This window comes from Nycticebus coucang, chromosome 16 (genome assembly GCF_027406575.1).
Source record: "Nycticebus coucang isolate mNycCou1 chromosome 16, mNycCou1.pri, whole genome shotgun sequence".
Classification (NCBI taxonomy): Eukaryota; Metazoa; Chordata; class Mammalia; order Primates; family Lorisidae; genus Nycticebus; species Nycticebus coucang.
The window spans coordinates 58,597,204-58,623,927 of NC_069795.1; the positions used below are offsets into that span (position 1 = coordinate 58,597,204).

Genomic DNA, 26,724 nt, shown 5'->3' on the forward strand with positions numbered 1-26,724 from the left:
CCCCAGGGCAGTTCAACTCAGTGCCAAGCCCAAGGACATCAAAACAGTTCACAGGTAAGGCCTTTCTGGTTTGCAGTCTCGCTGCTACTGAACTTACAGCTGTGGGCGGGTTTAGACGGATTGAACACACGCGACCACTTGCCGGTTTTCCACTGTTTTAGTCCTCCTCTTGGGGTCCAGACGTCTCTTGCTGACTCCCTGTATCCTCATAGGAGTGATGATAGGCAGTTCCCACCAGCCAGAGATGCCTGGAGTCCTATCTCCCCAGACTCACGGTGCCCAGATGCAAGGAAGCTGTTACTTGGCTGCCATCTTGCTCCGCCTCCGCACTGAGCAGATTTTTAGAAGTGCAGAATCTCAGGCCTCACACTTGATCTCCTGGATCAGATGATGATTTTAGTAATATCACCAGGTGATTCTTTTGTCAATTAAAATTTTCAAGCACTGCCTCAGAATACTAGGTCCAGAGATTATTAAATGATTCTGGGAATGGATTCTATAAAAAATAAGTTCAGGGAACAGTGGGTTAAGTATAGTTATTTATGTTCTTATATGGCAGGACCTCTCAAAAGGCATCCATGTGTAAGTTATGACTCTCCATGTTGGGAGGTGGTGGCAGATATTAAGCAGTGTTTCCCAGAGTTATTGATGATGAGATCTTTTTTTCATAAACATCACTTTGGAAAATGTCACTGTTATGTGATATAGGTATTTATCTTATAATTATGTGGCTACTGGATCTTAAGTAAATAAATTAATCAGGTAACTAATCTTGGTTAATGACTATTAATTATATGCTGGATAGGGCGGCGTCTGAGGCTCAGTGAGTAGGGCGCTGGCCCCATATACGGAGGGTGGTGGGTTCAAATCCAGCGCCAGCCAAACCCCAACAAAAAAATTGCCGGGAGTTGTGGCAGGCGCCTGTAGTCCCAGGTACTCGGGAGACTGAGGCAAGAGAATCGCCTAAGCCCAAGAGCTGGAGGTTGCTGTGGGCTGTGTGACGTCATGGCACTCTACCAAGGTCGGTACAGTGAGACTCTGTCTCTACAAAAAAAAAAAAAAAAAAAAAATGCTGGATAGAAGGATAAAACAGTTTTTCAGGGAAGGAAAAACTGATAATAACAATAAAATAAAAACGTAAACATAATTCCCTTAGAGTACTAATATTTTATTTTAATGGTATTAATAAAATGAAACAATGATTATGAAAAGAATAGCAGTTGGCATATTGCAGTTGCCATATAAACTTCACTTTTTTTAAATAAAATTTTCTGAGTTCATTTTCAAGATATTTTTGTATGAAGGTAGCTCTCATTATTGATGATATTTTGAGTATTAGGAAGCATTAGATAAAATTAATAACTTAAAAAATAAATATCTTTATGATGAATAAAAATATTGAATTTACAATACACAATAGTTAAAAAGAAAATAATATAATCTTATTAATCAGAGACCCAGTTGCCGTTTTTATTTATTTCCTTTGAGCTCTCTTTTTTATACATTTATGCACATGAAATATTAAAAAAGTATATTCTATTTTGCGTTTTACTTTTTTATTTAACATTATTCTGTGACCATTTTCTAAAACATTGAAAGTTGTTTGAAAATATAATTTGTTAAAGAATGAATAAATTCCATAATATGGATTTTCCATTATTTACATATTATTCTTTTAGTGACAGATATTTAAGCTGTTTATGCAATTTTATTCCTATAAATGATGCTCTGATAAAAAAATCTCATTTGAGTAACATTCTATTTTTAGAATAAATTCCTAGAAATGGAATTATTATTTCAGAGGGAATAAGTATTTTAAAAAACTATGTAAAGAATGAGACATTTTAAAGATTTGTTTTCTTTTTCCTTTTTATTTATACTTTATAAACATATTTTCAATTTTATGATTGAAAGCAAAAATATAATTTGACCCATAAGTATCTACTTATGATAATTGGTAATGCAATTTTATCATGAGATTTTTGTGTATTATGTTACATTCTTACTATTCTCAATGAACCCTATTAGTTTCATAGCAGCAGCACCTGGCCTTGTGGTTGACTCTATCACGTTGACTGACTTTGACCAAATGACATTCTGCAACTCACTTCCAGGTGACAGATTATACAATTATTCAAAAAGGAGGAAAAAATAATGGTTTACAATCTACCAAAAGCTGTTCCTCTTCAGTAAAATCTTAGGAAGTTTCTCAGGAACTTCATATTGTGCTTTTGAACTTTCTCAGTATAAATGACATACATTTTCTTACTGTTGTTCAATTATACCAGTCATTCTTGTTTAACAAGAGATTTGAGATGGAGGAAAAAACTATGATTTAATATTCTGAATGAATAATGTTAAAAGTATGAGCTTATCTGTATACATGAGAATAGGTTACATAAGTTTATAAATATCAGATATATAAATAGTGAGTTCTGTCATAATCATTCATATTTTTCTAATTTGACTGTGTAAATGTGTCTAAGGAAGTGATATGCTTGGCTGTAGGGCTCTTAGCTGCAAAGGAGAAATTGAATTGTCCCCTAGCAAGCTATTTGCTCCCAATAGCAAGGTATGAGAGTAGATGATTAGGGCCATGGTATTTGAGGTTTACTCTTTCTTTCTGGATATTATTTCTGATAGCTTAAGTTAGAATAGGAGGGGAAGAATAGATTGGTGAAAAATCGTTTTTTTGAGGCTATTTTCTTATAGGTTTTTAAGATATAAAGAGCCCACAGAACATCTCACATAGAGCTTAGCACATACTAGGCACTTGAACATTTTATTTTGATTTGTCTACCTATGGCTTAGGTACTGTATATAATAAAAGCCTAGAAAGTGGATGGATTTCTTAGGTACTTGGACAGTGTACCAATATTAATTTAAAAGAGTAGCTTGGTATAAATCTCTGAAATTTAGGAAGTATGGATCTGCAATTCTTCCCCCTGGCTTTGTTGTTGCAGTTTAATTAAATCCTTTCCTTTTTCCCTCCCTCCCTCCCTTCCTTGCCTTCTTTTTTGTATTCTTAAAGATTGTCTAATGTTGTTAGAAATGTTTGTTTTAGAATATACTAATTTTTAATTCTAAGAAATCCCAGATGCATTGAAATCTAATTTGACCAGACAAATAAAAACAATCCAAGGGTATTATAAAGTTTCTGCAGTTTAATTTTTAAAACTAATCAAATAATTTTAATATACAACTACAGTTAATTTTTATCTACTTTCCTAAGTTCTATTGCCTTTTCACAAAATCTTTTTTTTTCCAGGTTAATTTGATGGTACAAAGAACTAGGTTATAATGTTTGCATTTGTTAGAGTCCCTGTTGTAGTAGTGTGCCTCACTCAGAATGTGTGCCATATGTGCCCATTAAGTGGGAGCAGACCAATCTCCCTCCCTCATCCCTTCTCTACTCCTCCCTCCTTCCCTCTCCTCTCATTTTGAATCACAATGAGTTTTTCTCTTGTGTGAGTGTGTATTAGATCATCTACTGGCGTCATATTAGTACTGAGCATTTGGATACTTGCTTTTCCAATCTTGTGATACTTAACAAAGAAGAATGTGTTTCAACTCCATCCAGGTTAGAACAAATAATTTAAGATCTCCACCTTTTTGTGGCTGAATAGTATTCCATAGTATACATATACCACAGCTTGTTAATCCATTCCTGGGTTGGTGGGCATTTAGGTTGTTTCTACATCTTGGAGATTATAAATTGAGATGTGATAAATAATCTAGTGCAAATGTCCTTAAGATAAAATGATATTTTTTCTTCTGGATACACGCCTAGTAATGGGATTGCAGGATCAAATGGAAAGTCTAATTTGAGTTGTCTGAGGATTCTCCATACTTCTTTCCAAAGAAGTTGTATTAGTTTGCAGTTTCACCAACAGTGTACAAGGGTTTTTCTCTCCACATCCATGCCAGCATCTGCAGCTTTGGGACTTTTTGATGTGGGTTATTGTCACTGGGGTTAGGTGATATCTCAGGGTGGCTTTGATTTGCATTTCTCTGGTAACTATGGACGATGAACATTTTTTCATGTTTGTTAGCCACTCATCTGTCTTCCTCAGAGAAGGTTCTGTTTATGTCTCTTGCCCAATGATATATGGGTTGTTTTCCCTTTTTTTGTTGATTAATTTGAGTTCTCTGTAGATGCTAGTTATCAAGCCTTTGTCAGATTTGTAATATGCAAATATCATTTCCCATTCTGACGGATGTCTGTTTACTTTAATTGTTGTGTCCTTAGCTGAGCAGAAGCTTTTCAGTTTAATTAAGTCCCATTTGTTTACTTTCTTGTTGTTGTAATTGCCACTGACATCTTCATAAAATCTTTCCCCAGGCCAACATCCATGAGATGAAATCAGTCTCTTGCTGCCATCTGATCTTCAATAAACTAAGCAAAAGCATATACTGGGGATAAGAATCCTTATTCAATAAATGATACTGGGAGAATGGGATAACCAATGTAAAAGACTGAACCTGGACCTGCATCTTTCACCATTTACAAAAATTGACTCAAGATGGATAAAAGATTTAAATCTTAGACATAAAGCAATAAAAATTCTAAAAGAAAACATGGGAAAAACTCTTTGTACATAATCTTGTCTGAATCATTTGAGGTATTCTGGAAACAAAACAATAGCTAACCTCGAGATGGTCAGCCCCTTCATATCATAGCTTTTTGAAACGTCCTGATCTATATTTGTACGTGCATATGGCAAAGATAAACCCTTTCATCAAGGAATTGATTATTTATGACAATCTTCAAAAACCTTCCATTTTCTTAGAAAGTGATAGGTTACTTGAGTGATTCAAAAATATAAATAAATAAATAAATAAATAAATAAATAAATTTTTAGGTGAAAGAAGATACTTAAAAAAGTAGAATAATTTCTAATAAAATTATTTAAAATACCCTAAAGGGATATGTTTCAACATAAAACTGTATAATTTGGGCTGCTAAAAACAGAAACCTTGGGATTTTTTTTTTAATGTTCTTGTCTTAATAGTCCCACTAATCAACGTCAGTCATTGATAATGAAGTTATATATATAAACCCTTGAGTGTGATTTTTAGGCTATGGAGCACTAGTGTGCATATGACACCACCTTAACTCACTTTGCCTCTGTTTATTTACTTATTTCTTAGTGGAGATGATAGTACCATTATCTTGATCATATAGTTTCTATAAATGTGTGGGTTCTCCTCCTCTCCTTCCCTTCACACTCCTCTCACTGATGTTATATCTGGGGACACTCTTGCCTATAACTTTATATCTGTTTCTACTGTAATACATGAGGGATGATATTACACCCCTTTAGGAGTAGGGCTTGGTTTCACTTAAGTGGGCATTTATTCCTGGCACCTAGTCCGAGTTCACCAAATTGTGTATTCAATACATTTGGCATTCCCGCTATTTCTTAAACATGCAAGCACATTTCTAACTCCAGGCCTTTGCTCTTTCTCTCTGCTTAAAGATTTCACTCTCAAGTATTTTCATGGCTCATTTCCTCACTTGATGCAGGTTTCTGCTGAAATGTCACCTCCATAGAGGGACCTGTTCTAAAGTGCCTAAATCTTAAAATCTTTAATAGCAGGGACTCACTCATAACTGACACAAACTCCCATGCTTCTTTTTCCTCATAGGATTTACCAAGACCTTAAATATTATTTGTTCATTTATTCTGCCTCTCTTTAGAATGTAAGCCATCATAAGGACAGGAAGGTTTTTCATTGTCAGCAAGTAGAATGGGTCTGGCATATTGTAGCCATTCGATAAATATTAGTTTAATGAATGAGTAAATGATTTGATTAATCTCTGCTTTGCCTCCCCAACACACATATCCACACTTATATTGGACTCTATATTTCATGAAAATTAGGGACAGAATATTTCTTGTTTATCATTGTATGTTGGCAGCCAGGGCTCAAAAATATTTATTGAACGACTGAATGAAACAGTGTTACATGTGTGACTGATCAGTTGCTTTGCAGGCATGCTTTGTGCAGTTTTTAATTATAGCCTACCTGACATTTTCTTTTAATCACTACTATGCTAAAAGGAAATAATTCCCTTACTTTGTATTTATTCTTGTTTTTATATGTTGATGTGAAATTTTTGAGAGTGGAAACTTAACAGAATAGTCACATTTGACCCTCTGGAGGAATTTAATTAGTGATTTACTTCACATTTTCTTCTGCTTTATTAGGTCTTGAAAATGATAATGAAATTTAACTTTGCAATTACAGCTTGTATACCATCCCCAAATTCAACCCCTGAGCCCTCCACCCACCCTAATTCCCCTCCCAGTCCTAATGCAAATTTAGATTCTTACCTATGTACATGACCTTATTTGCTAGGAGCAAATGACCCAGTTTTCTCTGCATCTATTTCCAGAGCTGATGCTGCGAGTGAACAATTCTCTGCCATAATTTAAGGAATGGCAATCCTTGAAGTACTCCAGGTGGCTAAAGAGGCACATGAAAAGAGACAGTGTTGTTGCAGAATAAGAGAGAGAAAGGTCCATTAATGTTTTGCTCGGTGAGCTTTCTTATTCCCAGTTCTCTGCTTAGTTCTTACAACCGCACTTGAAATAACTTTGGGGTTTTAGGCAACTACAAACTGAAATTTGGAACTTTTCCAAACTGGCCATTTTTACTGTGTTCTTGACTATCATTACTTAAGCTTAACAATTTTCAGTTGGGTATATACCACGTACACTGACCATCTTCATTGAAATTTCTCCAACAGCATACCTCTCCTAGATAAGGCTCTGTGGGCCCCATAGACTGAATGGGAGTAAGAGTATAGCAAGTACATCTAATTGGCCTGAAATACTAAATATAATTCTGAAAAAAATTAGTAATATTTCCTTAAATGAAGACTCCTGGTCATTATAGAATCCCTTTCCTTAAACACATTTGATTAGTGACCTAGCATATTTGCCCTTTTGAGTTGATACTCTACCATTCTATAAAATTTATTTGAAGTTAAGGAGAAAATAATATAACTCTCATAAAATAGCCATACTTAATCTGGAACATAGCTAATATACTTAAAATTAACATAAATGTTCATATTCTGTTTGTTATTTAAAAAACCCACCTAGTTTGTTAATGACAGTTTTAAAGTTAGATATTTGTTACCTTGAAGATTAGCTTTTGTAATATGGGTAATGGATTAATACTTAAATACATCTATCTCACTTAATGTGTGAAATATAAATAATATTATTAATAGACCCAGAAAATATTAATGCTAATATCTCTTTATGAAAGAAAACTTACCTGATTTGGTGAAAGTTACATAGAATTTTTGTGAGGATTTTGAGATTTTGTTCATTAATAAATTCTTTGATTTTTTTAATAAATAAACATAGACATTTTTTGAATACCTACAACAGAATGGCTTCGTCTCTTATAACTAGGTGTAAAAAAATTCTCAAGGCACGTTTCAGGTATACAAGATATACATGTGTGTGCTTGTGTTTGTCAATATATGTATGTATACATATAATTCTTTTAAATTTTTCTTATTTTAATTCTTAATTCTATTTATAATTTTTTTATAATTCTATTTATAGTTCTTATTTATTTTATACCTTGATTTCATGTCTATTTTTAGTCTTCCATTTTGGCAGGGTGGAAGACATTTAAAAGTTCATTAAAATCTTTTTTCCTTCTTAGCTGGGTGGACTTTTCTGTTTTGATGTCCAACCTCTTATCTAGTTCTCATTCCTCACAGGCCACCCCGACACATCCCCCATTTCTGTCTGTTACAAAATAATTTTCATAGTGATCAGAATATGCTGCAGAAACATACCAAAAAATTACTGTTTAGAATGTGCCAGGAAGTTAATTAATTACAAGATTATGGTATTGGGCAGCGCCTGTGGCTCAAGGAGTAGGGTGCCAGCCCCATATATGGGAGGTGGTGGGTTGAAACCAGGCCCTGGTCAAAAACTGCAAAAAAAAAGAAAAAAAAGATTATGCTATTTACCTGAATTTTGCCATATTTTTATTTTTGTTAGCTCTATTGGTCATGGTTCTCCAGACAAGTAGAACTAAAACGATATGTATAGATATATAAAAGGAGATTTATTAGGAGAATTGGCTTATGAGCTTATGGAGGCTGAAAAGTCCCATGATGTGTCATCTGGAAGCTGTAGAACTAAGAAAGCTGGTGGTATAATTCAGGTCGACTTTAAAGACTTGAGAATTTGGGGATTTGATGGTACAACTCTCAGTCCAAAGTCAAAAGCCTGAGAAACTGTTAAGGCTGTTAAGACCTATAGTTGACAGGCCTGGGATGTCTGAGGGCAAGAAAAGATGAATGTCCCAGCCCAGGAAGAGAGTAATTTCTCTCTTCCACTACCTTTTCCTTTTCTCTAAGCTCTTTATAGATTGGACAATACCTACCCATATTGGTGAGGACTGATCTTTTCTCAATCTATCTATTTAAATGCTAATCTCTTTCAGAAACATTGTTATAGATACAAAATAATGTTTTATCTGCTCTCTGAGCATCCCTGAGCCCAGTCAAGTTGATGCGTAAAATTAACTATCACATCAGCTTTGTAAATTTATAATTTATCTTACCATTCTAAGTAAGTATTAATGCATGTATTTAATTGATTTATTAGTATTCATTGGTTTTATGGGTTTTATTTTTCTTTTAATCATGTATAATTTTAATCATGAAAAATTGTGTAAATTTCAGGTTCTGAGTTACTGAATCTACTCTGATTAAGTGATGTTTTGTATGTTAAATTGTTCATTTTTCAATTTTCTTCTGCTTTCCACATAATACGCATTCTGTGTGTGCAGAAACTGTTTTTTCCTCAACTATAGCTCCAGCACATGGAACATACATAAGGCAGTTGGTTAATATTTGCTGAACAAGTGAATGAAAAAAAATGAATAGTACTATTGACCTTAAATGAGAGATAATAACTATTTGTTCAATTATTTTAGTAAATCTTATTCATGGCTTATGCTGTGGATTTCTAATAATCTGCTGAATAAATGCTCTATCTAATATAATATGGCCTTCTTTGCTGTTTGCAGAAATAGCCACTTAGTATATACTTCTTAATGGAAATAAATGAGAGAAAAACACAACAGTACCATCAACTCAATATTTCTTCCTACTAGATCATTTTATGAAGACAAAACAATGTATTCATTAAACTTGTTTAGTGCTCAAATCAATTATAATGAAATTGGATAGAAATTAGTCAAGGCTACCAACTTTTTCTTCAAGTGTTTATTGTATACCTGTGGTGTATGGAGCATACAGCCAGACATTTTGAGACATAGGAAATGATTTTATTTGTGCAGGGCTTTCTTTCTTTTTCTTTCTTTTCTTTCTTTTCTTTCTTTTCTTTCTTTTCTTTCTTTTCTTTCTTTTCTTTCTTTTCTTTCTTTCTTTTCTTTCTTTTCTTTCTTTTCTTTCTTTCCTTCCTTCCTTCCTTCCTTCCTTCCTTCCTTCCTTCCTTCCTTCCTTCCTTCCTTCCTTCCTTCCTTCCTTCCTTCCTTCCTTCCTTCCTTTCTTTCCTTCTTTCTTTCTTTCTTTTCCCTTGGTAGAGTGCTGTGGCATCATAGCTCACAGTAACCTCAAACTCTTGGGCTCAAGGGATCCTCTTGTCTCAGCCTCCTGAGTAGCTGGCACTACAGGTGACTGCCACAACAACGCCCAGCTAATTTTTCCATTTTCAGTAGAGATGGATCTTCCCTTGCTCAGGCTGGTCTCAAATTCCTGAGCTCAGTGATCCACCCGCCTCAGTCTCCCAGAGTGCTAGGATTACAGTCATCAGCCACTGCGCCTGGCTACTTTATTTCTTCTTAAAGGGCAGTGTGTTCTTTATTTCCTACATACCACACACTCAGTGCGATGCCTTTTAAAGTTGTCAACTTGACTAGGCTGAACTACAGTCCCCAGAATTCCCTATTTTAGACATAACTGGTTAGGGCAGATTACAAGGGATATTCTCTTTGAGAAGAAAAAGGCCCTGGTCATTTTGTAGCATACATATACTTCCTTTCCATTATTGAAATACCAATCTCAGTGCTGCTATGAAGGTATTTTGCAAATGTGACTGAACTTCCTAATTAGTTAACTTCAAGTTAATGAAAAAGAGGGTTATCCTGGATGGGTCTGAATTTTATTTGGAAAGCTTTTAAAAGTAGGTTTAGGCATTTCCTTTGGTCTAGAATCCATATAGCTGCTGAATCTATAATTTCTTTCCCCTCCCCTGGGATCTTCCTTTTTAAGCACCAAAAACAGGAAGCTATGGTTGCTGCCTGTGTGGTTGGTTCCGGCCTGTTTGTCAGTTTTCTTTCCCAGCAGCATGTGGATTTTAGGCTTTCCTAGTGAGTTTCCACAACTGTACTAGCCAGTTCCAGGTAATAAATGTATCTCCTACTGGTTTTGTTTCTTTGCTTGAACACTAATACACTCAGTATATATACATATATGCATATTTTATATACATGTAAATGTATATACAAATATATGTATATATACATATTATATACAAATATATAATATATATATGTACACATATGTATAAATATATTTATATATATTAGAGTTTATTCGAGAGAATAAATTTTTTTTTTTTCTTTTGACACAAAATCTCACTCTGTTGCTCTGGGTAGAGTGCCATGGAGTCATCATAGTTCACCGCAACCTCAAATTCTTGGGCTCCAGCGATCCACTTTGCTTAGCCTCCTGAGTAGCTTAGACTAAAGGCACCTGCCACAACATTCTGCTAATTTTCTATTTTCAGTAGAGACATAGCCTCACTCTTGCTCAGCTGGTCTCGAACTCCTGAGCTCAAGCAATGTGCCTGTCTTAGCTTCCCAGAGTGCTAGGATTACAGGTGGGAGCCACCATATTCGGCTAGTTTGTATTTCTTCACAAGACAGTTTTTCGAAGGGCTCACAATCTCGTAGGAGAACTAGTCCACACAGAGACAATAGTTTAGGATCATCTTTGGTTATAAGCCAAAGTGTACGGCACATACAGTAAGTCCTAAAGCATAGCAGGATAGTAAAAGGTCACCAGTAAAATGGAATTTAAAACTGTTCATGAAGGATGAATAAAATGTAAAAGGTTAGATAAAAGAGAGAATGCCATTCTGTTTGGTGGGCAGAATTAGCACAGATGTTGAGGTAGAAATTAGCATGTTAGGCACAGGGAATACTAAACTGACTTAACTTTTGAGCAATACCTCACTTAAACTTTTGTCTTAGCTGTCCTTCTACAAACAATTAGAGGATCTAAAAATGTCTTTACTGTGAATAAGCATTAAGAAAATGCCACATATTTGATCCTAACTTTCATTAAATAGCAATGTTAATTTTTGCTTAATATGTTCAAACTGAAATTGTCAAGAATCCTGGGTAAATTGGAGACTTTTGTTTTAAAAAAAAAAAATAGAAAGGGTTGGGAGCAAAGCGGAAAAAAAAGGAAAAAAAAAAGTCCACTTCCGAACAGCCCCAGTCCTTGGATCCTCACCACCCACCTATTGATGAGTGGGTCAATTTCTGGCCCAGTAGTGGGTGTCCAGCACTCAGCTCTAAACTCTTCTAGTTTCTCTTCTGATTGGCTGGTGCCCAGGTCATACTGTTTATTGTATATTTTATCTTTTTTTAATTAATTTTTTTCACTCTTGCTTTAATTTCCTATTCTTTCTCCTTTTTTATTGTTAAATCATAGCTGTGTACATTAGTGCAATCAAGGGGTACAATGTGCTTGTTTCATATACAATCTGAAATATTCTCATCAAACTGTTCAACGTAGCCTTCATGGCATTTTCTTGGTTACTATATGTAGACATTTGTATTCTGCCGTTAGTAAGTTTCGCCTGTACCCATTCTAAGATGCACCATAGGTGTGGCCCCACCCATTACCCTCCCTCCACCCTAACTTCCTCCCTCCCTTCCCCTTCCTTGGCCTTTTCCTCATAGTCTTGTGCTATAGTTGGGTAATAGCCTTCATGTGAAACCTATAATTTAGCTTCATAGTAGGGCTGAGTACATTGGATACTTTTTCTTCCATTCCTCAGATACTTTGCAAAGAAGAATGTCTTCCAGCTCCATCCATGTAAACATGAAAGAGGTAAAGTCTCCATCTTTCTTTAAGCCTGCATAATATTCCGTGGTATACATGCACCACAATTTGCTAGTTCATTCGTGGGTTGATGGGCACTTGGATTTCTTCCATGACTTAGCAATTATGAATTGGGCTGCAATAAACATTCTGGTACAGATGTCTTTGTTATATTGTGATTTTTGGTCTTCTGGGTATAAACCTAGTGAAGGAATTATAGGATCGAATGGCAGGTCTATTTTTAGGTCTCTAAGTATTCTCCAAACATCCTTCCAGAAGGAACGTGTTAGTGGGCATTCCCACCAGCAGTGTAGAAGTGTGCCCTTTCCTCCACATCCATGCCAACATTTCTGGTTTTGGGATTTTGTTATGTGGGCTACTCTTACTGGGGTTAGGTGATATCTCAAAGTAGTTTTGATTTGCATTTCTCTGATGATTAAAGATGATGAGCTTTTTTTCATGTGTTTGTATATTGTGCGTCTGTCTTTTTCAGAGAAATTTCTCTTCAAGTCCCTTGCCCACCCTGCGATGAAGTCACGTGTTCTTTTCTTGCTAATAGGTTTGAGTTCTCTGTGGATTCTGGTTATTAGACCTCTGTTGGAGGTATAACCTGCAAATATTTTCTCCCATTCTGAGGGTTGTCTGCTTGCTTTACTTATTGTGCAGAAGCTTTTTAGTTTTATCAAGTCCTAGTAGTGTATTTTTGATACTGCTTCAATTGCCTGGGGAGTCCTCCTCATAAAATATTCACCCAGGCCGATTCCTTCAAGAGTTTTCCCTGCACTTTCTTCAAGTATTTTTATAGTTTCATGTCTTAAGTTTAAATCTTTTATCCAGTGAGAGTCTATCTTAGTTAATGGTGAAAGGTGTGAGTCCAGTTTCAATCTTCTATAAGTTGCCAGCCAGTTCAACCAGCACCATTTGTTAAATAGGGAATCTTTCCCCCACTGAATGTTTTTAATTGGCTTGTCAAAGATGAAATAACGCTAAGTAGCTGGATTCATTTCTTGGTTTTCTATTCTGTTCCAGACATTTACTTCTCTTTTTCTGTGCCAATACCATGCTGTTTTGATCACTATTGATTTATAGTACAGTCTCAGGTCTGGTAGCGTGATTCCTCCTGCTTTGTTTTTATTGCTGAATAATGTTTTGACTAATCGAGGTTTTTTCTGATTCCATATAAAATGAGGTATTATTTTTTCAAGATATTTAAAGTATGACAATGGAGCTTTAATAGGAATTGCATTAAAATTATATATTGCTTTGGGAAGTATAGATGCTTTAACAATGTTGATTCTTTCCAGCCATGAGCATGGTATGTTTTTGCATTTGTTAACATCTTCGGCTATTTCTTTTCTTAAAGTTTCATAGTTCTCTTTGTAGAGATCTTTCACATCCTTTGTTTGGTATACTCCCAAATATTTCATCTTCTTTGGCACCACTGTGAAAGGAATAGAGTACTTGACTATTTTTTTGGCTTGGTTATTGTTGGTATATAAAGGCTACAGATTTATGGGTGTTGATTTTGTAGCCTGAGACATTGCTGTCTTCCTTGATCACTTCTAAAGTTTTGTTGTAGAATCCCTAGTGTTTTCCTGAAATACGGTCATATCATCTGCGAAGAGTGAAAGTTTGATCTCTTCTGAACCTATTGTAGATACCCTTGATTACCCTTTCTTCCCTAATTGCAATGACTAAAACTTCCATTACAATGTTAAAGAGCAGTGGAGACAATGGGCAACCTTGCCTGGTTCCTGATCTAAGTTTAAATGATTTCAATTTAACTTCGTTCAATACGATATTGGCTGTGGGTTTGCTATAGATGGCCTCTAACACTCAATTTTCTTAAGTGTTCTGATCATGAAGGAATGCTGGATATTATCAAAAGCTTTTTCTGCATCAATTGAGAGAATCATATGGTCTTTATTTTTTAGTTTGTTTATGTGCTGAATTACATGTATAGATTTACGTATATTGAACCAACCTTGAGACCTTTGGATAAATTCCACTTGGTCATGATGTATAATTTTTTTGATGTATTGTTGGATTCTGTTTGTTAGGATCTTATTGAGTATTTTAGCATCAATATTCATTATTGATATTGGTCTATAATTTTCTTTTCTTGTTGGGTCTTTCCCTGGTTTGGGGATCAAGGTGATATTTGCTTTGTAGAATGTGTTGGGTAATATTTCTTCTTTTTCTATATTTTGGAAGAGGTTTAGTAATATAGGTACTAGTTCTTCTTTAAAGGTTTGGTAGAATTCTGACATAAAGCCATCTGGTCCTGGGCTTTTCTTTTTAGAGAGATTTTGTATAGTTGATGCTATTTCAGAACTTGATATAGGCCTGTTCAAGATTTCCACTTCATTCTGGCTAAGTCTTGGTAGGTGGCATACTTCCAGGTATTGGTCGATTTCTTTCAGATTTTCATATTTCTAAGAATAGAGTTTCTTGTAGTAATCGTTAAGGATTTTTTGAATTTCTGAGGGCTCTGTTGTTTTTTCATCATTACCATTTCTGATTGATGAAATTAGAGATTTTACTCTTTTTTTCCTGGTTAGGTTGGCCAAAGGTTTATCTATTTTATTGATCTTTTCAAAAAGTCCAACTTTTGGATTTATTGATCTGTTGTATAATTCTTTTGTTTTCAATTTCATTTAATTCTGCTCTGATTTTGGTTATTTCTTTTCTTTTGTTGGGTTTTGGGTTGGAGTGTTCTTCCTTCTCCAGTTGCTTGAGATGTCCCATTAAGTTATTAACTTCCTCTCTTTCTGTTTTCTTGAGGAAGGCTTGCAATGCTATAAATTTCCCTCTTAGGACTACCTTTGTAGTATCCTAGAGGTTCTGGTAATTTGTGTCTTGACTGTTGTTTTGTTCCAAAAATTTGGTGACTTCCTTCTTAGTCTCGTCTATAACCCATCTATCCTTCAGCATAAGGTTGTTTAGCTTCCATGTTTTTGTATGGGTATGGAGGCTCCTGTTGTTACTGAGTTCAGCTTATAGTCCATGATGGTCTGAGAAGATGCAAGGAATAATTTCTATTTTTTAAAATTTGCTGAGGTTAGATTTGTGGCCTAGGATGTGGTCGATTTTGGAGTATGTTCCGTGGGCTGATGAGAAAAATGTGTATTCAGTGTTGTTGGGATGAAATGTTCTGTAGATGTGTGTTAAGTCCAGATGTTGAATGGTTAAGTTTAATCTATAATTTCGTTGTTTAGCTTCTCTTTGGAGGATCTATCTAGCACTGCTAAAGGGGTGTTAAAATCTCCAATTACTATGGAACTGAAGGAAATCAAGTTGCTCATGTCTGTTAGAGTTTCTCTTATAAATTGAGGTGTGTTCTGGTTGGGTGCATAAATATTAATAATTGAAATCTCATCATAATGAGTATTACCTTTAAGAAATATGAAGTGTCCATCCTTATCCTTCCTTATTTTGGTTGGTTTAAAGCCTGTTGCATCTGCTAATAGGATTGCAATGCTTGCTTTTTTCTGCTTTCCATTTGCCTGGAGTTTAGATATCTGCTGCATATATTTGTCTTTTAATGTAAGACAATATTTGTCTATATTTGTCTTTTTGAGTCTATATTTGTCTTTTAATGTAAGATGTGATTCTTGTATGCAGCAGATATCTAGCTTGAGTTTTTGTATCCAGTCAGCCAACCTGTGCCTCTTTAGAGGACAATTTAAACCATTCACATTTATTGAGAATATTGATAAGCCTTTGCAGAGTCCGGTGGACATTTTTAATCCTTTTGCAACTGTGGAAGATGGAATTTGATCTGTATGGGTTTACTTTTGTGGTGGAGGATTATGCTGGTCTTTATGGAGGATAGGTCTGAGAATATCCTGGAGAGCTGGTTTAGTTATGGCAAATTTCTTCAACATGTGAATGTCATTGAAGTATTTAATTTCTCCGGCATAAATGAAACTCAGTTTATCTGGGTACAGTATCCTGGGTTGAAAGTTATTTTGTTTTAGGAGATGAAAAGTCGATGATCATTTTCTTCTAGTTTGAAAGGTTTCAGCAGAGAGATCTGCAGTTATTCCAATATTTTTCCCCTTGAAGGGTATGGTTTTCTTTTGTCTGGCTGCTTTCAGAAATTTCTCCTTCATATTCACTTTAGTGAAATTGATTATGATGTGTCTATGGGAGATGTCTTATTTGCGTTGATTTGTGCTGGATTTCTGAAACTGTCTGCTATCTGAATTTCAGAATCTCTTGGCATGTCTGGAAAGTTCCTTCATAATCTCATGGAGAAGAGACTCTGTGCCTTGTGAAGCCACTTCGTCACTTTTGGGGATCCCTATAAGGTGAATATTGGTTTTCTTCAAATTATTCCAGAGCTCTCTGAGAGAGTGATCTGTTTTTGCCCTCCATTTCTCTTCCTCTTTGAGCATTTCGGAGCGTTGAAGAACTTTGTCTTCGATGTCAGAAATCCTTTCTTCTGCTTGCTCCATTCTGTTACTGAGGGATTCTACTGTGTTTCTCAGATCTTTGAGGTCTGCAACTTCTTGTCTCAATGTGTCAAAATCTTTGGTCATTTGGTCTTTGAATTTGTTGAATTCTTGAGATATCTTTTGGGTTATTGCTTGGAATTCTAATTCGATCTTATTTGCTATCCAGATTCTGAATTCAATTTCTGACATCTCAGCTATTTGTTTGTGTGTGGGATCTTGTGCTGTGTCTGCCCCATTGATCCATGGGGGAGTTGATCTACTCTGATTATTCATATTGCCAGAGTTTTTCTATTGTTTTTGCCTCATGATTGTTTTTCACCTTTGCCTCTGGCCGTCCTCAGAGTTGGGGAGGTGTCTCTCCAAGATTAGACCCCACGGGATCACTCTATTGTTGCTGGATCTTTGTAGGGAGTGACCCTGTGTAGTTCCTCTAGGGCTGCCCCACCCAGAGAGTTCTGGTTGCAGAAGCAGCTCCGGAGTGTGACATACCGGGATCCAGCAACAGGGCGGGAGGTGGTTTCCATGGTTCTGGGAGTGCCTGTCACCCAGTGACTTTGGCACAGAGAGCCCAAAGCTCCAGCAATCTCTGGCCAGGAGAAGGGCTCTGCACAGAGGCAGGGAGGGCTCCGGGGAGCATGCAGCTACCAGAGTCTTTGGCCAGAAATGCGGGCCAGTGTGGAGGCAGGGAGGGTACAGGAGAGAGGATGCAGGGTTGTGCGGCTCCTGCAGTTCCTGGTCAGGGCATGTGGAGGCCCAGTGAGCATGGGTTGCATATCGGGTGTTGTGGCACAGCTCTTATTGAGGTCCGGGCAGTGCCAAGCCCAGGAGTTTGAGGTTGCTATGAACTGTGACGCCAGGGCACTCTACCCAGGGCAACAGCCTGAGCCTCCAGTGTGCCAAAACCGGTCTCACTCTGCCCCTTAGGGTTAAAGTTGTAAGGCACCTCAGTCCCCGCCTTTAGGCTGCTCAGTCACTAGCTTACTAGCTCCCACCCGATCCTTGCTCTGCTACCCTGAGGGCAGAGCTTTCTGGGGCAGTTCTCTCACAATGGCTCCCTGTGGTGCACAGCTGAACACTATTAGCTCCATCCGGCTCAGTGGCTTTGTCTGGAGCCCTAGACAATGCCCAAAGTTCTCCGCACTCCTGCTCAAGCTCTCCCCATGGCAGTTCAACTGAGTGCCAAGTCCAAAAACACTGAAACAGTTCACAGGTAAGGCCTTTCTGGTTTGCAGTCTTACTGTTGCTTGTGCTTATGGCTGCAGGCAGGATTAGGTCGATCGAACACATGCAACCACTTACCAGTTTTCCACTGTTTTTGTCTTCCTCTTGGGGTCTAGAAGTCCCTTGCTGGCTCCCTGTATCCTCAAAGGGATGATTATAGGCAGATCCCACCAGCCAGATATGCCTAGAGTCTTATCTCCCCAGACTCACTGTGCCCAGTTGCAGGGAAGTTGTTCTATTATATATTTTAAATGACATTCCTCAATTACTAATTTTACATCTGCTATTCAACTTTCAAAACTGCTGAAATCTGTTATCTCTGTTTCTGCTTCCTTTTTGTTTTAAGGGTTAATGCATTAATGATTCCAATAGAAGAGATCTCAAAGCCCACATATTTTATTTAACCATAAGTTTGTTTAATAATCTTGAAAGATGCTGGAAACATCCCCTGGAACAAGGTTTATAAGTATACTGTTATCAAGTGGTACATGAAAATAGAAATGATTCTTTGATCTAAAAAGTATGGAAATCCTTTCAGTAGAGTCCTACATGTGTTTTTCCCCTGCCTCCCCCAGCTTTTTGGTGCTTTTTCTATGCTGTTGATCATTGTTAATTTCCAATCAAGGATTAAAATACACTGTGTTTCTCACACTTTTCTTCTTCTCTTATAGAATCCTTCTACTTTTAAATGGAGCACAAGTGTCCTTTTAAGGTAGTAATACCTTATCATGAGCATCATTTTAGAAAGTTATGCAAAATTGAGAGCGCTTGTTCTGGATCACCTGAGGTCTATTGGACACCCAACATTCCCTTAGACAGGAGTTAAGGTCTCTCTTGCATTTCAGCAGAGAAATGAGAATGGGAACTATAATAAAGATGTGTCCCAGAATCTCCCTCCTTGAGGTAGCTCCAGGTTTGATCTATCAATAGTTTTTTGTTCCAGAGGCCAGAATTTAGTGTATCGTGAGCTCCTACAGTGCCAGGAGAAGGCATTTGTTTTCTTTGTAGAGGAACTTAAACGCATGGTCAAGTACTAAAAATCCTACTTTGTATTGATTCTGGAGGTTAGATATTGACTTGACTTTTCTGCTGTTTACGTATTTTGCTTTCATTCCATTTCTGACATGGAAGGTCAAGTTGAAACAACTGAAGACCAGTTAAATTTAAGTTAAATGTCCTTTCACCCACACCAAATACAGTTGTACTGAACTAGAGAGCTGGATAGTCAGGTACTGATTTTTTTAGTTCTTTTGTGAATATGCAATGTGTTTCCTGAGCTTCTTATTCTGTGAAAGATCATACAGAATCACACAGTTAATTATATGTCAATCAATCACTGATAATGTATTAGGTACTTCCTATGTGTTTAGCATTTTAATAGTTGCATATTATTTTGATTATACAACAATAGTTGGATATTATTTTTGATACATAACAACATTTTGGCCCTCATACAGAATAAAATATGTTCTTTTCTTTCTTTCTTTTTTTTTTTTTGTAGAGACAGAGTCTCACTGTACCGCCCTCGAGTAGAGTGCCATGATGTCTCACAGCTCACAGCAACCTCTAACTCTTGGGCTTACGTGATTCTCTTGCCTCAGCCTCCCAAGTAGCTGGGACTACAGGTGCCCGCCACAATGCCCAGCTTTTTTTTTGTTGCAGTTTGGTGGGGGCTGAGTTTGAACCCGCCACCCTCGGCATATGTTCTTTTCTTAAAATAGAATCAAAATTACATTTCATTGGTTGAAATTTTTATTTATTTATTTATTTTTGAGACAGTCTCAAGCTGTCTCCCTGGGTACAGTGCTGTGGCGTCACAGCTCACAGCAACGTCTAAATCCTGGGCTCAAGCGAGTCTCCTGACCCCGCCTCCCAAGTAGCTGGGACCACAGGTACCAGCAACAATGCCTGGCTATTTTTTGGTTGCAGCTGTCATTGTTGTTTGGTGGCCCTGGGCTAGATGTGAACCCACCAGGTCAGGTGTATGTGGCTGGTGCCTTAGCTGCTTGAGCCACAGGTGCTGAGCACACTGGTTGAAATTTTAACGTGTATCAGGTTATCATAAAATCTTGAACAAATTTGCTTTAATCTAGTATGGAGAAGAACAGGTTCAACATAGCACATTATTTCTTCTCATTAAAAAGTCTGATCCTATTTTTAAGGATGGCCTGGGAGATTCCACAGTCTCAAAAACTAGACAACTTATGGTAGTTGAAATGCCACCAACGTGAAAACAGAAGAGATCGTTGCTAGGCCAGAGTTTAGTTGTTTGCTCAATTTTTCAAGCACAGAAACCATTTATTTCTAAAAAGCAACCAGGGAGAAATTTGCATAAAATGTTTTTTAGAAAGAGATTGCAATTTTCCCTAGTTCTCAATCAGCACAGGGAGGTTCTTAACAAGATCTTCAGAGTTCTAAACCTCTAATAATCAATGTTTTCTAATAAAATGCAGCATTCATAAGCCTCATAAATAGCATGTGACTCAAGGTGGGGTGCCTTTATGTAATTTCATTACCTTTTCTTTTTGTACTTAAATCTAGGCACTCACTATAAAACTCTTTAATGAAACAAAATCAAGTAAAACTTATGTCTTTCTTGGTTGACCTATAGCATTGTTTTAAACAAATTGAATAAAAGTAAAAACTTTATAAAACAGATAATAAGTTTTATTAAAGGGATATTGTTGGAAGTTAAAGTGACTTCAGATAATTACTATAATTGTTAGGTTGATTTGGGGTAGCAAAGTGGGCAAAAATAAATGTTGGAAATGGAATTTGGGTTGGCTTCCATTTATAAAAATTAAATTTTACCCGACTGAAAAGAATCCATTTTTGTCATATAAGGTGACACAAACATATGTTATTGGTGACATGATTGCTAGTGGGTATATATTGTATTATTGCATCTCTGTTCCTGGTTTGTTTATAAATACTTGTTGCTGATTACACAGCAGCTAAATCATGGAATCTAGACAGGTCTGAGTATATAAGTTACTGAAGCCGAATGAATAATTTAAAATTCATGTTCTATTAAGAACATACATCTTAATATGTTATAAGATATTTTCCCTAGTTCTTAATATTTTCCCTAGTTCTCAATCAGCACAGGGAGGTTCTCAATCAGCACAGCAGTTTTTGGCTGGGCAGGGTTTGAACCCGCCACCTCCGGTATATGGGGCTGGCGCCCTACTCCTTGAGCCACAGGTGCTGCCCCCATCTTAAAACATTAATATAATATGGATAAGTTTAAGAAAATGTTCAAGATGGTGGCATATTTAGGTATATTGTTCTTACGCTATTTTTTGGATGGTAGACTAGTTAATGTCTACATGATTACATGAGTCAGAGCAGATTTTTATTTCTGTGTTTAGCATACATGTAATTAAGTGAATAAAGCCCATTAATTAATCTTAAGTGCTAGCTCAAGGAGTTTTTTATACACATATCCAAATAACTACCACTTAGAATCCAATACATTTTCAGTAGCCTAAGGCTTCCCTCATGTTCCTCCTCAACAAAACCCAGCCATTTCAAAGCAACTGCCACTTTAAATTCTGTTATAATCAATTAATTTTTTCTGTTCTTAAACTTCATGTAAATGGAGCATACGATATATACTCTTCTGCATCTGCCTTCTTCTACTAAACATAAAATGTGCAAGTTTTAGCCTTATTATTGCTGATCTTATTCGTTTATTCTTTTCTTTCTGCTGTGTAGTACAGATGATGCTTGACTTACAATGAGGCTATGTCCCAATAAACCTATTGTAAGTTGAAAATACAGTAAGTAAAAAATGCATTAATACACCTACTGAACATCATAACTTAGCCTAGCCTACCTTAAACCTGCTCAGAATACTTACATTAGCTTACTCTTGGGTGCAATCATCTAACACAAGGCCTATTTTATAATAAAGAGTTGAATATCTTATATATTTTTAAGTTTATTTATTAATATGTTTTGAGACAGTGTTTTACTTCATTGCCCCAGGCTAGGCTTGGAAATGATGGTGATGTCATAGCTCACTGCCACCTCAAACTCCTGGCCTTAAGAGATCCTCAACCTCCCAAAGGGTTAAGATTACAGGTGTGAGTTACCATGCCTGGCCACTCATATAATTTATTAAATACTATAATGGAAGTGAAAACAAGAATGATTATATGGGTACACAAAGTATAGTTTTCACACCATCATAAAGTTAAACATGTCATAAATTGAGTCACCATCAGTCAGGGACCATCTGTATTCCATTTACTGAGTATTCACAGTTCATGGATCCTTTCTTTTACTGATGGGTATTTCAGTTGTTTTCAGTTAGGGGGTATTATGAATAAAGCTGCTGTGAACATTCCTGTACACATCATTTGGCAGAATCAGGGCTTATTTTAGTGTTCAGTAATGCTTAGTTAGGCACCATGTTTATAATTATTCCTGTTTCCCAAATAAACCGGGGGATCAATTAGATTGTGAACCATGCAGCTCTTTTCATATCAGGGTTCTTCTAGCCCTACAGCCATGTTTATATGATCAAGAATATCATTTGTCTAATTCCAGAGAGAAAAAATCACATTGTATTCTGGGCTTTGGTGGCCACATGGAATATTGCAATGATATCAATCTGGCACCATTTCTCTTGGATAAAAGAACCAATAACTCCAAGATCCACAGTTTATTTATTGTAACTTTGGGCAACTTGCTTAACCTACTATGCACAATTATAATATATAAATATAACATAATAATAATCTACTTGTATTTAAAATTAACTTTGTATATTGTACACTGCCATTCAGTTGTTAAATTTTAGCCTCAAACTGTTGTATCTTTTTCTTGAAAATTGGCATTTTCAAATAGAATTAATAAGTCACAGTTATGACATTTCCAAGATATCACCCACCAGGTAGTTTCTTTATTTAATGTAGTTGCTTTACGTATTCAGATAATCAAGATAAAATATTCCTCAAGGCTGCTTATAAACTATAAATCATGTAGAAAATGGACTAACCTACTGGTCCTTGCAGACAGGTTTTAAGTCTTCTCTATAATTTATTGCTCTGACTGCTTTTGCTTATCTGCTTGGCTTTGCAGATAGATTAAAGATCCTTATTCATTATGACCTTAATGTTTTTAAAATAATATTTTGAGAGCTAAGCAGATATTCTCCGGAAAATGGTTAAAAATCAGTAGCCTCATACGGATACAATGTAATTCTGACCCAGTATGTTTAGTGATAATGACTCATTTTCTCACAACTTAACCAGGAATAGAGGAAAATAAGCTCAAGATCAGCATAACTATTTGGGGATAGGCCCTTATAGAATGCAATTTCTATTTCCTTCATAGCCATTCATAGTTTATATTTATTTTAAAATGAAATTAGTAATTGCCTTGTTTCTTGTACCCTCAATGAATCCCCAATAATAAAAATATGAAATTAGTAATTGTTTGGTCAGTCAAGGTTATTTAATTGCACATGATATAATAGAAATATATTTAAAATAAGCTGTGCACAGACATAGTATTATCAATAACAATGCGTTTGTTTATAAAACTGCGAAGTCCGGGACTCTATCTGGCTTTAGGCATGGCTTCAGTCATGGCATGAGGCCCAAGTGGTGTCATTGATGTCACTTTCTCTGTGTCACTTGGAGCGCTAGACAGATGATGGCTGGTAGTCCAATAATCTCACCCATTGGCTTTGAAACTGTCGCAGGTTAGGTTCTCTGTAAGCAGATGCTAAGATGGAATTTACAGTACAAACCTATGAAAGGAGGAGAAGGAAACAGAATTGGGCTGAGGGAGAAGTCTATCAAACAGTCTGACAAAGCCTCAGTTAACCTGATGAGGAAATTCGGAGTGAGCATTGCCTCTCAGGGTTGTCTCAAATCAGGCTGAAATGGCTGGGCCTTTGTACTCCTCCCTCACTCAGTCCCTGGATGCTTGCTGCTCTAGGAACTATGTGACCCCTGGCAAGATGGTTCTGTGCACCTGGGGTGAACCTAAAGGTGCTAACAGCTGGAGGTTGTCTACTGACTGCATTCTGCAATTGGGCAGAATGTTTTTCCTTAAAAGGGGATCTTCAAGTCTACATAGTTTACATATCATGCTGCTCAGATCTACTTAATTAACCTAGATTTAGGAGATAATTTTGTGGGAAGAACTATAGCCCTTGCCACTGCAGTTGTCTTGGGGTCATAATTAATATGTATTTCCTCTCTTCTCTGTATCCTTCCTATTCTTAGCTGCCATCTGAGCACAACTCAATGGCCTGTCTATAGCCATGACTTAGACCCTGAACCCAAAAAGTCCGAGTCCTGGGCTGCCATGTTATTCTCTAAGATTGCAGTATCTGCTTATTAATAGTCAACTGGGCAAGAATACTGAAATGTGCCAAGTGCATTAGCTGAGTTGAGTTCTCAATGGCTGCTATTACAAATTACCATAAACCTGATGGCTTAAAACAACACAAATTTATTCTCTTAGGTTGCTGGAGTTCAGAAGTCAAAATGAATTTAACTGGGCTAAAGCCAAGGTGTTTTTAGGCTGATTCCTTCTGAAAGTGCTAACTTCTAGTGGCTGTCTGTATTCCTCGGCTAATGGTATTTTCCTCTGTCTTTAAAGCTCATCACTTCAATCTCTGATTCTGTTGTGACATTGCCTTCTCCTCTTCCCTGATACAATCTCCATCAGCCTTCTTCTTGTAAGGATACTTGTAATTACATTTAGGCCCTGCTCAGATCATTCAGGATGACCCCTCAGTCTCAAAATCCTTAATCATACCTGCAAAGACCCTTTTGCTACATATGGTAACATTCACAGGGTTCCGGAGTAAAGACATGCATACTTTTGGGGCAATTATTCAGCTAACCACATTATGGTGATGAATTTCATGTATCAATTTGGAGTGTTTATGGTTGAGATTAACATTTTAAATAAGTGAACTTTGAGTGAACAGATTTTTCTTTATAATGTGGGTGAGCCTCATTTAATCAGCCGAAGGCCTGAATTAAAAAAAAAAAAACCAGTGACTTTTCGAGCGGATTGCCTTTGGACTCCTACTCTCACAGTCTCTGCCTACTAAGGTTTGGACTAGAAATTCACCATTAGCTCTCCTGGTTCTCTGCCCTGATGGCACACACTGCAAATTGTGAACTCGCCAGCCTCCATAATTTCATGTGCCAATTTCAATATCTTTATATGTATAAATATATATACACACATATGCTTATATGGATGTGTGTATATGTGTGAGTGTATACATGTGTGAATATACATGAAAATTATAACAGTCATTCCAGGCTTGTGTTCCATATATCATCTGCAATGTGTTCCTCATTGTATTTGTGTGACAGGTGACTCAGTTCCCACACTTCATCTTATTTCTTACTTTCTTAGGCCCTACCTGATACTACCTCTCACAAGCTGTGTTCTACAGAAGAAGACACTGAGCTGGAGTGTGCAAAGTGTTTATTATGCATCAACACCTGTGAAAGGAAGAGAGAAAAAGCAAGATTGCATGGGGGGAAAGTAAAATTGTGATTCTTATTGATAAAACCTCAGCCAATCATGCTGAGAACTAGCAAGCACAGTTTGTCAGTTTCCTACTTAAAAAAAAAATGAATGAGTCTTTATACTTCTACTTTGCTCAATCACTGGATGTAGGCTGCGCCAGGAAGGTCATAAGCTCAGGTAAAGGTAGGTTTAAAAACTTAGGCAAATCCTGGGAGAACTGAAAAGTGAAGGTTTTTGCTAACACTGTTAGCCTTCGTGCAAAAATTTTCTTAATAGGAGAATCCAATTGAAGGAGGTTTTCTTTCCTGTAGCAGTTGGAACAGTTCAGTACAGGAGCGAGAGAGTGGGCTCTAATTGCTTTGGTTTACCTTGCCAATTTCTTACCCCTTACTTCACTCAGGAGTATGTGCTTCTATCATTGGCCAGGCACAGGTGATGTGACTGGTCAGAGAAGGGAGAAGGAGTGGTCCTTTCCATCTAGCACGTGGAATCAGATTGCTACAGAAACATATCTTTAGTAATCAGATTAAGGGGGAAGGAATTTTGGGCAGCCAAACACAAATACCTATTTTTAGTAGGAGTCACAAGGAATTTTAGAGGCTTCTGAAAAACATCTACAAAAGTGAGTTAGTAATAAAGTTAATGGCTCTAAGAAGTCCAGAGGTCAACATGTTCAAACCTGCAGTGAAGAATGGAAGCAGGGGAAGCCATTTTCTGTCAGCAAGTGCAGAGGCAGAGTAGTGAAAACCACACTCCAACCTCATGGATCTCATCTAAAGGGAGGTACCTTCACTATTTGCTGATGAAAATAAGACAGAAGGGCACAGCAATGTCTTTTGCATAAGGGAAAGTTCCTAGAATTTCATTTTGATATGTATTTTCTAATGTAGTATGATTGTTAGAATTCATCTAAAAAATAGAAACCTTTGTGAGTATTTAAATTAGAAATAATACACATATATGCAGGGCTTCTATTAAATGTGTAATGGAAGACAAACAGGTGAGAAAGAGGCAACTCAGAGGTTAGTAGCAGCAGGAAGCTACTAGGATAGGGACTAGGTTAGAGAGTTAAGGGGAGAAGCATGGTTGCAGAAGCCAAGGGGCTGAGGTTGCCCTGGAGACCTGTCTGAAGGCAACTGACACCACATAGAAAATGCAGTTACTGTCAGAAACACTGCTCAAAGTTGACTGGAACGGGGCACAGAAGGACCCTGGCTTCTCCTTTCTCTGTCTTCCCAGCTTCTTCACTGCCTCTGAATTGGCCTAGGCACAAGCCAGCTGAAGTGGGAGCCTGCTGTCGTCCATCTCCTGTCCATAACAAGCAGAGGCTAAACACAGCAAGGAATGCATCAGAGAGCAAGGCTTAGGAATGCCACTTGTAAGTGGGGTAAAAACATTGCCTGTCTTAGACTA

At 36.9% G+C, this 26,724-nt stretch overlaps 1 long non-coding RNA gene across 1 annotated transcript in view; it reads left to right on the forward strand.

Moving 5' to 3' along the window:
* The first annotated feature begins 6,407 nt into the window (after positions 1-6,407).
* Positions 6,408-26,724, forward strand: part of LOC128567180 (uncharacterized) — a 56,835-nt gene continuing 36,518 nt past the window's right edge. The window contains exon 1 of the long non-coding RNA XR_008374810.1: positions 6,408-6,544. This is a non-coding gene — a long non-coding RNA (uncharacterized LOC128567180). The remainder of the gene's footprint in view (positions 6,545-26,724) is intronic.